The following is a 9,788-nucleotide window of genomic DNA, read 5'->3' on the forward strand; positions in this document are numbered from 1 at the left end:
ACTTAATGCGGAAAAACGTGAATATTTTTTTTTTTCGATAATAACTAAGACAAGACTGAATTAAATAAAACCCAAGTGCGAAAGCAATAGAACTAATATACAATATATAAACAGCCCCCGCTGTAAGAAGCAACCTCGTCACGAGTGAACCTCCAGTGACGGGTAATAGAAGAGTAGCGCCCGTAGGCAAAAGTACAAACCAAAAGAAAAGGTGAAGTGTCCGCAACACCATCCCTCAAAACTGAGAATAAGTCAGCCCAGATGGCCTAAAACAAGACCTCCTAAGTCCAACCAACTCCCTGTGATTCCCGTAAAGAAACCACACAAAAAGCTATAGGTGGGAAACTACCCTGTTCCCAAAGGAACAAATGATGTTCAGAGCTAGGACTCTACTCCTACACTAATCCCATCTCGAGGAGCTCACACTAACACTCAATCCTACATGCTAGCATGATCGTCGTCCGAATTGGAAATCCAGAACGACCTAGTCTACCTACACCATCCGTCCTCCTCTCGCAACCGCGATGCGCTCCTGTTCCAGCATCTCCCCTCTAGTTTCCCCCGAAGGGTGAACCATCATGAACCAGCCCGCCAAAGACATCTGACAAAGGGCGTTTGTCCGCCAAAGCACACACAGAAGACGCGAGGGTCAACTCCAAAGAATTATGTAAATAATAGCACCGATAGATACAGATAATAGAATAGCCACTTAGGCTTATAGCTAGGGATAACATCCTAGGGTTGCATATTTCTCAATGAACATAAACGACAGTAAATTACAGTTAACATGCCTCAAATAGAATTAACAAGTACCAAACACACTCATCAACTATGTCAGTATGCATGTTGCATGAAATGATATGCAGGTTAACCCAGTCAACCAATATGCAATCCGGAACGGATGGACATCATCGGATCAGCCCTAACACCAGCCACGGTGGGACCATTTCGGCCCGTGATGCCTCTTACTCCAACATCATCATGTAGTCAGATCAGCATAAAACCCGAAGGCCTGCCATTTCTGTCTGCTACTAAGAGTCACCTAGCAGCGCTCTTACGCGGAAATCCTGGTCTTATAACCAATTTTGGAATCCGCCGTGGTCCGGTATCTCGCCGTGTTTAAACCACTTAATGAGTGCATGCAATGCAGTGATTAGCCAAACAACGTCTCCGACCTCACTCGACACGTCGCCACGTGTTCTAGCTAAATTAATGTCTCTAAAAGCTTACCCTAAGGTAAAGTCGATTCTGCGACAAAATACAATAATCATAAAATGAGTGCAACCACTCACGATGACTCTTCGGGTCATCAATGCTCTCACGAAGTCTCACGCTTCAGTGAAGTTTCATGCTCTCACAAGGTCTCACGCCTCAGTGGAGTTCCATGCTTTCCACAAGGTCTCACGCCTCAGTGGAGTATCCCGCATTCACAAGGTCTCACGCCTCAGTGAAGCTTCATGCTGTTCACGAGGTCTCACGCCTCAGTGAAGATCCATGCTTTCCACAAGGTCTCACGCCTCAGTGGAGTATCACGCATTGACAAGGTCTCACGCCTCAGTGAAGCTTCTCGGCTCATCCCTTGGATGGCTAACAAACTGCTCAACGAGCGAAGGAGTACCAACATACTCAGAACTTACCAAACTCCTCAACACTTGGATCCGACGACACTTCTCGTTTTCCAAAAACTAAGGTTTGCATCCGAAGCTTCCTTTCGAGTTTATTATCTTTATTTAAAGATTTAGAGATTGTTTAATGTCTTATGAGTTTTCTTTTCAAAATAATATTCTTTTAGTCTTTTCGCAAATCCTATAAGTTCTCGGGATCTTCAAATCCCCAAATGACTCCAGAGAATGTCTCGATCCATACACATCATAACAAGGCCCGAATCTCATTCGTCCTATCAAACTTTCTCAAAACTCTCAAATAAAAATCGGCATGACCTGCCCGCTATTCTCACGATTCAGAATCTCAGATTCCAGTGCAGAGCATATTTAAATCATCACAATCAACAACATGTCATATATCAATAAATCGCATCATAAACACTTAGCACTTAGCATATAAAGCATGCACCACACATCCTAAATTACCCACATAGCACATAGCATGTAAGTCAATCATCAAAACATTCAGTAGATGAACCATCTACATTGTCAGCCGAAGCCTCAGAAAACATTTTTCCAATCAAACACAAACAAGTGCATAAACAGTAAACAATGTCGAACGCATCGACCCTAAGTATTAACTAGAGATTCAGTGAGAAGCCCTCACCTGTAGATTCTCCAGGATTATCTTCTAACTCTTCCTCACAAGCAAAGCATTGCTCCTCAGGGAATTCCTCAAAATCACCTTTAGAGCAAAACCACAGAAATACTATCAGAATCTATCGAAAACTAAGCTATCGATACTTACTAAGGTTACTCGAAGTAATCTATACTCTAAGGTACGATAATCTAGCGCGAAAAGACAAGTTTTCGGAAAAGGAAATTTTCCTCCTCCCCCCTAATAGGGCTCGGCCACTTTTCACAATTGTGGGGCTCGATTTTTCTTCGATCAAACTTGGTTCCTATGCTTTCATTAGCCGTAACTAAGGGTATTCTGAACTCGGAAAAATTATCGGATAAAAAACTGTCGCAGGGGTATTTTGGTCATGATTTTTAACTTAGAAATTTCAAAACTGAAATCCCAAAAACCAAATTTTGCAGGGACGTTACTAACGACGTTTATGACAACTAATCCTACTAACACTAAGCTAAGGCGATAGTTTTTAGCCTAAAGGTTGAAGCTTTACACCAAAAACTCCAAAAATGGGTATTTTAGGCTCAAATTGATTCCGGCGGAATTCTGGCGACATAACGGAAAATCTAATCCGGCAGAAGTGATCTTGGGCGCATAAGGAAGAGGTTTAGAATCAGAAATGAAAGATTCAGGATAGTTTTGCAAAAACCCATAAACTATCCACTCAGAAAACTCTACAGAAAAGCTATGGAAAAAGCGATCAGAGGTAAGGATTAGCGACTATACCTCGAAGCCTTGGAGTAGCAACTGATTGATCGACGATCACGCAAGAATCGAACAAAAGCTCTTCTTCCTCCTCTCCTCTCAAACTCGCGGCCTCCTTGGTGAAAATGGGTAAGATATTTGTTTTTTTCTCATTTCTTGGCTATATATAGAGGTTGGCAAAACGCGGTAAAATGAAAGTTTCGCGAATCTGATTTTTCTGGCTTCATTCTTCATGAATTCTAAGATAGGTTTTGGCGAAAGAATTCCAAAACTAAAATGAGGTCTCCTTGTATTTTTAGTGACTAATGCATAATCGGTATAAAACTATTTTACCCGATAAGTTGCTTTTTGCATCGAATGTCGGAATGGAAAACTTCCTTCGGAAGAAAGATTGAAATCATCAAGAGAAATGGGTGTACGCGTGTAGAATATTCATTTGAAGCTCTGAATAGAAAAAGTCTTCATTGTCGAGAAATTCTAGGGTTTTGAAATACCAGGGATTCGGTTTCGGCAAACTTCCGATGATTGGAATCGGACGTTCGTAGATCCTAGAGTTTCGCCTCGAAACGATTGTGATATATGGAAGAAGAGAAGTTCTAACATTTCTCTGAAGATTTTTGGAATTAACTGCCATCGTGCCTAAAAGTGAAAATTAGCTATATACTAGGGTTTCTGACCTAGGTTTAAGCGTGTAACGATCGTGCTATAACTTTTATCGATCATGATGTAATCCTTTGACTTTTCCTGAACTTTCTCCTTCATAAATTTATTTCATTTGGTAAACTCTAGTTCAGGTTTCCCTTCACAATACATCAACCCTAATCGTAAATGGAAATCTCTTCCACTGATCCTAAGCTTAAAATCTTGGGTCTTACATGTGAATCCTTGATTCCACTCTTGTTGTTATAGCCTATGTACTTACTAGATGATTCCTCATAAAAGTAATTCTCTCAAATTGAAAGTTAAGCCCAATTCCTTGCGTACTTAATCATTCATAAGAGGTATGATAGCATATTTATTCAGGCCAACAAAACCCTACCCTCACTCTATTCCTAGAAGCAAGTATAGAAGGGTCTATTCCAATTCATGTCCCTAAATCATAACAAATTTCCATTCTATTATAATCTAGCCTATAGCAAAGGTGCACCAAAGCTAAACATGCAATAAGGAATTGAAATACAAGATTGAATCAAGACTCATGCATAGAGATAGGATTTAACAAACTAAAATTTCATAGAATCTCTTAACCCAAAGCAAAAAGAGAACTAGCCACTCATGGCTAGTGAATTCATAAAGGAAATGTAAAGAAAACCTAGGAAGAAATACAAGTTGGAAACCTCCCTTGGTCCCAAAGTTCTCCTCAGCTCTCAAAACTTGATCAAAAATGAGTGAAATGACAAAATGTATCAAAGAAATTGGCCTAAGCCTTATTTATAGGCAAAGTGAACGAAACTGGGCGCTCAGGCGCCAATTCAGAGCGCCTGAGCGCCAATTGCATGTTGAAAAACATGCTCTCTGACCCTATTGGCGCCTAGGCGCCCATTCCCAGCGCCTAGGCGCTCTAGCTCGCCTGAAAATGACTTTTTGGCTTCTGAAACTCCTCTTTTCAATTCTCTTTATGTTCTTCATCAATTCCATGCTTCTTGGCCTTCCTTCTCCTTCAGTTTCTGCACTCCAACCCTAACCAACAAGACAAGGAAGATTCTAGAAGCTCCAAGAGCTCATTAGCACAAGAAGTCCCTCATAAAACACAACAAAACCATGCAAGTCCTAAACTTTACTTAAAATGCAAGAAAACTACCTATAAAACTACCAAATTACCAAAACGAAATAAAAACTAAAGAAAAGAATAAAAATGCATGAGAATGCATGAAACACTACATGAGACTCAACAAAAAGACTCAAAACAACCAAAGAAATGACCCTAAAAACACTACTAAAATAGGGTCATCAACCATCATAGAACTTTGCTACTTGTTCCGCTTGGGTGAGGTTATGTTGAGGACACCTCCTCAAGAGTTTTTTGAACCTTTCCCAAGCTTCATAGAGATTTTCATCGGTGGATTGAGCAAAAGTCATGATGTCATTCTTGAGCTTTCTCAAGAGGGCTCTTGGAACAAACCTTGTGGTGAATTTCTCAGCCAAGTCCTCCCAAGATGTAATGCTACCTTGGGGATGTGAATTCAACCACTCTTCAGCAGTATCCCTCAATGAAAAAGGGAACAAACTCAAGCGGATGGTGTCCGCTGAAACATTCTGAACTCTATAGGTGTTGCAATTGCGGATGAACCGCTCCATGTGTGCATGAGGATCTTCAAGAGCACCTCCACCGTACTGATTTTGACTCACCAAATTGATGAATGCCGGCCTCAGCTCAAAATTTCCCGTGCCATCGGGGGAAACTATGCTGCCCGGATAATCGTAGCTCATGGCAGCCGAAGTGAGGTCTCTAAGAGAACGATTGACATTCTCCGCTTCTTGCTCTTGAAGTCTTTGAGCAATAACCTCATTCACTCTTTCTTCAATGTGGGCTTGCAATTCCTCCTCCGTCATATGGGCAGCCGTGGCGGCTATCTCAGCAGCTCTTTGCTGAGCTCGACGACGATGGAGGGTACGTTCAGGCTCCGGATCAAACTCCAATGGATCCGTGCCAAGCCTACCTTGCATAAACTGAAATACACAAACAAAAAAAGGTTAGTAATACCTGTTAAATGCAGTGAAAAACTACAAACTTGTAACTTAAACCGAAAACCACAAACAGTCCCCGGCAACGGCGCCAAAAACTTGTTGGTCAATCTGCAAGTGCACAGATATCTCCGAGTTTTAATATCGAATCCACAGGGACCGTGAGTGATAATTGTGGTTTAAGCTCAAAGCTTGTGAGTTTGAAAACAAATAAAATTCATTTTTTGGATTTGTTTGTTTGTAATAAGGGTTTGCAAAATTAGCAATGGTAAAGAGATTAAAATATCAATTGATGAAAATGCTCTGGGTTAATGTTCATCCAATCCTTCCTAGACAACCTACCCTATGCAATTGAAACCTTGAATCACTCCCTTATTGTTATAGCCTAGATACTTACTCATTGATTCCTCGCATGAGCAATTCTCTCATACTAAAAGCTAAGCCCAATTCCTTGTGTACCTAGTCATTTATATGAGGTTTATAAGCATGCAATTTTCAGGCCAACAAAACCAATCCCCCACTCTATTCCTAGAAGCAAGCAAAGAGAGGTCAATTTCAACCCAAGTCCCCAAATTACAACAATCTTCCAATATGATTGCAATTTAGCCTTAAGCAAAGGTGCACCCAAGCTTATCATGCATAAAACAATTGAAATGTAAGGTAGATTCAAGAACAAGAGCATAGAGATAGGAATTAAGTCTAGAAATTCATGAAATCACATTAAACCCAAAGCAAAAGAAGAGTCTAGCCACTCATGGCTAGTGAATCCATACAAAAATGTAAAGAAAACCTGGAAAATACAAGGTGGAAGCCTCTTACAAGCCCCAAAAGCACTTCCTAAGCTTCAATAATTGGTAGAAATCTAAGTAAAAATCAGAAGTTTTGAACAAAATGGCCTAAAGCCTTATTTATAGGCAAAAAAGTCGAGCTGGGGCGCTCAAGCGCCCCAAGGCAGATGCAAGGCTCTAGCTTCTGGAGTGCTGGCGCTTGAGCGCCAGGTGAGGGCGCTTGAGCGCCAGCTGCACGCTCTTGGTGGCTTTTCAGCTTTTTGTAACCCCCATTTGAATGCTTTCTTCAATTCCTTTGCATCTTGGCCTTCCTTTTCCATAAGTTACCTGCTGCAGCACTAAAGGACCAAGACAAGGAGTAAAATCAAGAAAATCAAAGGGCTTTTAACCACCTTAGTCCTCACAAAATCATGGCAAAACTCATGCAAGTCCTAAACTCTACACAAATGTAAAAACAACCCTTAAAAAACCATAAAATTACCAAAACTTAACTCAAACTCAAATAAACACAAAAATGCATGAGAATGCATGAAACACTACATGAGACAAAGAAAAAGACTCAAAACACTCAAAGAAATGACCCTAAAACCACTACTAACATAGGGTCATCAGCTGACATCCAACCCCCCAGACTTCGGAGAGGGGGAGGTCGGAGAGGGGTCCTCGGGATGAGATGCAGCAAAGGGAACCACCATTAAATCCGGAATTGGGGAATTCTGTGTTACCTGAAGTTTCCCAAGATCACTAATTTGACAAACAGGGGAAGGCCCCAAAGGGGGGGAATCCATATTATGTTGGTCTGGGCCAAAGTTGTCTGAGAGCCCATAAAGCCCACCAACAAATGAAGAGAGCATCCCACTACCACCAAGAGCTCCACGAGCATGGCCCACATCAAGACAAATACGAGGGTTGCTATCCACCCTGGTCAAATTATCTGACTCAGCAATGTTACTTCTAATGATTGGGTCATCATTGGTCCCATTAATAGAAACCTCCATCCCGGAGCCCGAGGTGCAATCATTAAAAGGTAACCAATTTTCCAGGTGATTACGTAACGACATCTCGGTCTCAGGGGCATTAACCGACATCAACCCATGATCATATGAATTCCCACCACCGGGCCCTTCTACTTCCTCATCTTCGCCGTTGGCGGCCGCCTCAGACTCTTGTGAACCTGCATCGCTTCTGACCGTTCCATCAAAGGACCAATTTGAGGATTCGATATCCTCATCTCTTCCATGAAAACAACCTTTATTGCATGTAGGGTGAATCACTGGCCATTCCTCCACAATCCGTATTCCATGGACACTATTGTTAAAAGACATATCCCAGGCCACCTTAATACATTCTAATTTTGCAGTATGGATCTTCACACGAGCAAACTCCAACATTGATAAACTTTCTGTTAATTCGTCCACCTCTACAAGCGACCCAATCGGAGACAGCAAGCTTGCTAGCGAGTCACGCTTCCAAATATGCAACGGGAAACCATAACATAAACCCAGACAAGGCAGCGTTTCAATGTGATCTTAGTACTCCAAGGCATGAGGGAACTAAACATACCATTCATCCAATCTGCAGAGTTCTTCAGGATATCTTCCAGGTTTTCCTCCTGGTCACCTGAAAGAAGCATAAGGTCACCCCCCAAATAACGAACCCTAATTGGATGAATCCCTTCCACTATCATCATCTCCTGTACTTTCTCAGCCATTGTGACGTCCCTAAGTTTTCCAACCCAACTCTTTTTTAGCCAATCATCCACCAAGTCACGCACCCAAAGTTGAGCTACGCTTTCACCCTTACCTTTCACTTGGTTGTGGTCTTTCCTCTCAGGGTTACTAGTGATAGCTTCTGCATAAGACTTTTTAGCAGTCCTGCGTTCCTTTGGATGCACAGTCTTCTCCATTCTACGAGGCATCTCCCCTCCACTAGGGGAATTTTTTTTCCAGTCAGCAGGAGTCTCAATAGGGGTCTTTTCAAATCTAGGGGGATTGACATGGAGCTTTGTACTGCCTATGAAGATGTGGTGCAACTGTCTTCCAAGGCCAGTAGGATCAGCGACATCATAGAAACGGACAAAACCGAATCGCTTTCCTGTTTTGTCCCTTTTGTTTGGGATGAAAACCTCTTGAACCTCACCCCACTTCGAGAACATTTCCCACATGTGACGGGCCTTATGTGAGTCTGGGAAATTTGTGAAGAAGTATGAGGTGATACCAGCGTACCCAGACGAGCGAAACCCCATCCTACGACCCTCTTGATCAGGTCTACCGTGTGATCCATTAGCTCCCGAAAACTTCTGTCGACGACCTTCAACCCGTGTCCACCCCGCTCCCCACTCTCTTTCTCTCCCTCTCTCTCTACCTTGCTCTCTTATCTCTCCCTTTTTTTTCCTCACACCCAACCCTTATGTACCATTACATGTTCTTCAAGAACAGTAAAATATCACAACTTTTGTCATGTTAAATGAAATATTTGCTTTAGGAAATATTCCAATCATAATAGAATCACCTATTGAACTTAAATAGATATAAAAGAGGAAATCAGCTTAACTATTTCTTCCATCCTTATTCACAATCATCTCTATATGATCATACGGTAGCCAGACGAAAACAACTTAAACTTTCCCATGAAAAATTCAATCTTTCACATCTCCAAAAACCCATTTAGACTCTTCCAGTAAGAACAACCAAAAATCAACTTTCCAAAAGATTACGAAAATAAATCCAACAGAAAAAAAAGGCATACTAAATGATCACATTATGGGCTTTGATGCCCATTCACTTTGATTTCTTGCAGTTACATAAATTGAATTAGTTTATCAATTGCATTGATATATCATTATGAGCTTTGACCGTGGAGTTATGAATCATCTAGAGTCATAGCTAAAGGATATCATACTATTCTTTTGGATCCATAGCTTTTGTATCATACTTTGGTTCTTCTGGAACCATATCACATGAATCCTTAAAAACGTTTTGCACTATAGGACTTCTGGACTCATAGCTCATATTATGCTATAATCTTTTGATGAATCTTCAGGATTCATAAAAAAAATTGTCTTCTCGATCTTCTCATGAATCTTTAGGATTCATAAAAAAAAAATTGCACTACAAGTTCTTCTGGACTGGTAGCGTTCATAAAAAAAACTTGGAGAAGATGAGTAGAAGAAATATAATATTACTTTGATTCTTGAAGAGATGAGAATTGCTTAATTCTTGAGGAGATTGATGAGCTGCTTCGTGCTGATAACGTGTTATGAATTGAAGGTAGTATAGGTAAGAGGGTGAGAGAGGAGAAGAGAGAAACAAG

At 41.2% G+C, this 9,788-nt stretch overlaps 1 non-coding gene across 1 annotated transcript; it reads left to right on the forward strand.

Annotated features, from left to right (window-relative positions):
• Nucleotides 1–4,993: 4,993 nt before the first annotated feature.
• Nucleotides 4,994–5,100, forward strand: LOC130721621 (small nucleolar RNA R71). Its single transcript, XR_009013547.1, has one exon. It is a non-coding gene; the product is annotated as a small nucleolar RNA R71 (small nucleolar RNA).
• The last annotated feature ends 4,688 nt before the right edge of the window (nt 5,101–9,788 follow it).

Source organism: Lotus japonicus, chromosome 5 (assembly GCF_012489685.1).
Source record: "Lotus japonicus ecotype B-129 chromosome 5, LjGifu_v1.2".
Taxonomy (NCBI): Eukaryota; Viridiplantae; Streptophyta; class Magnoliopsida; order Fabales; family Fabaceae; genus Lotus; species Lotus japonicus.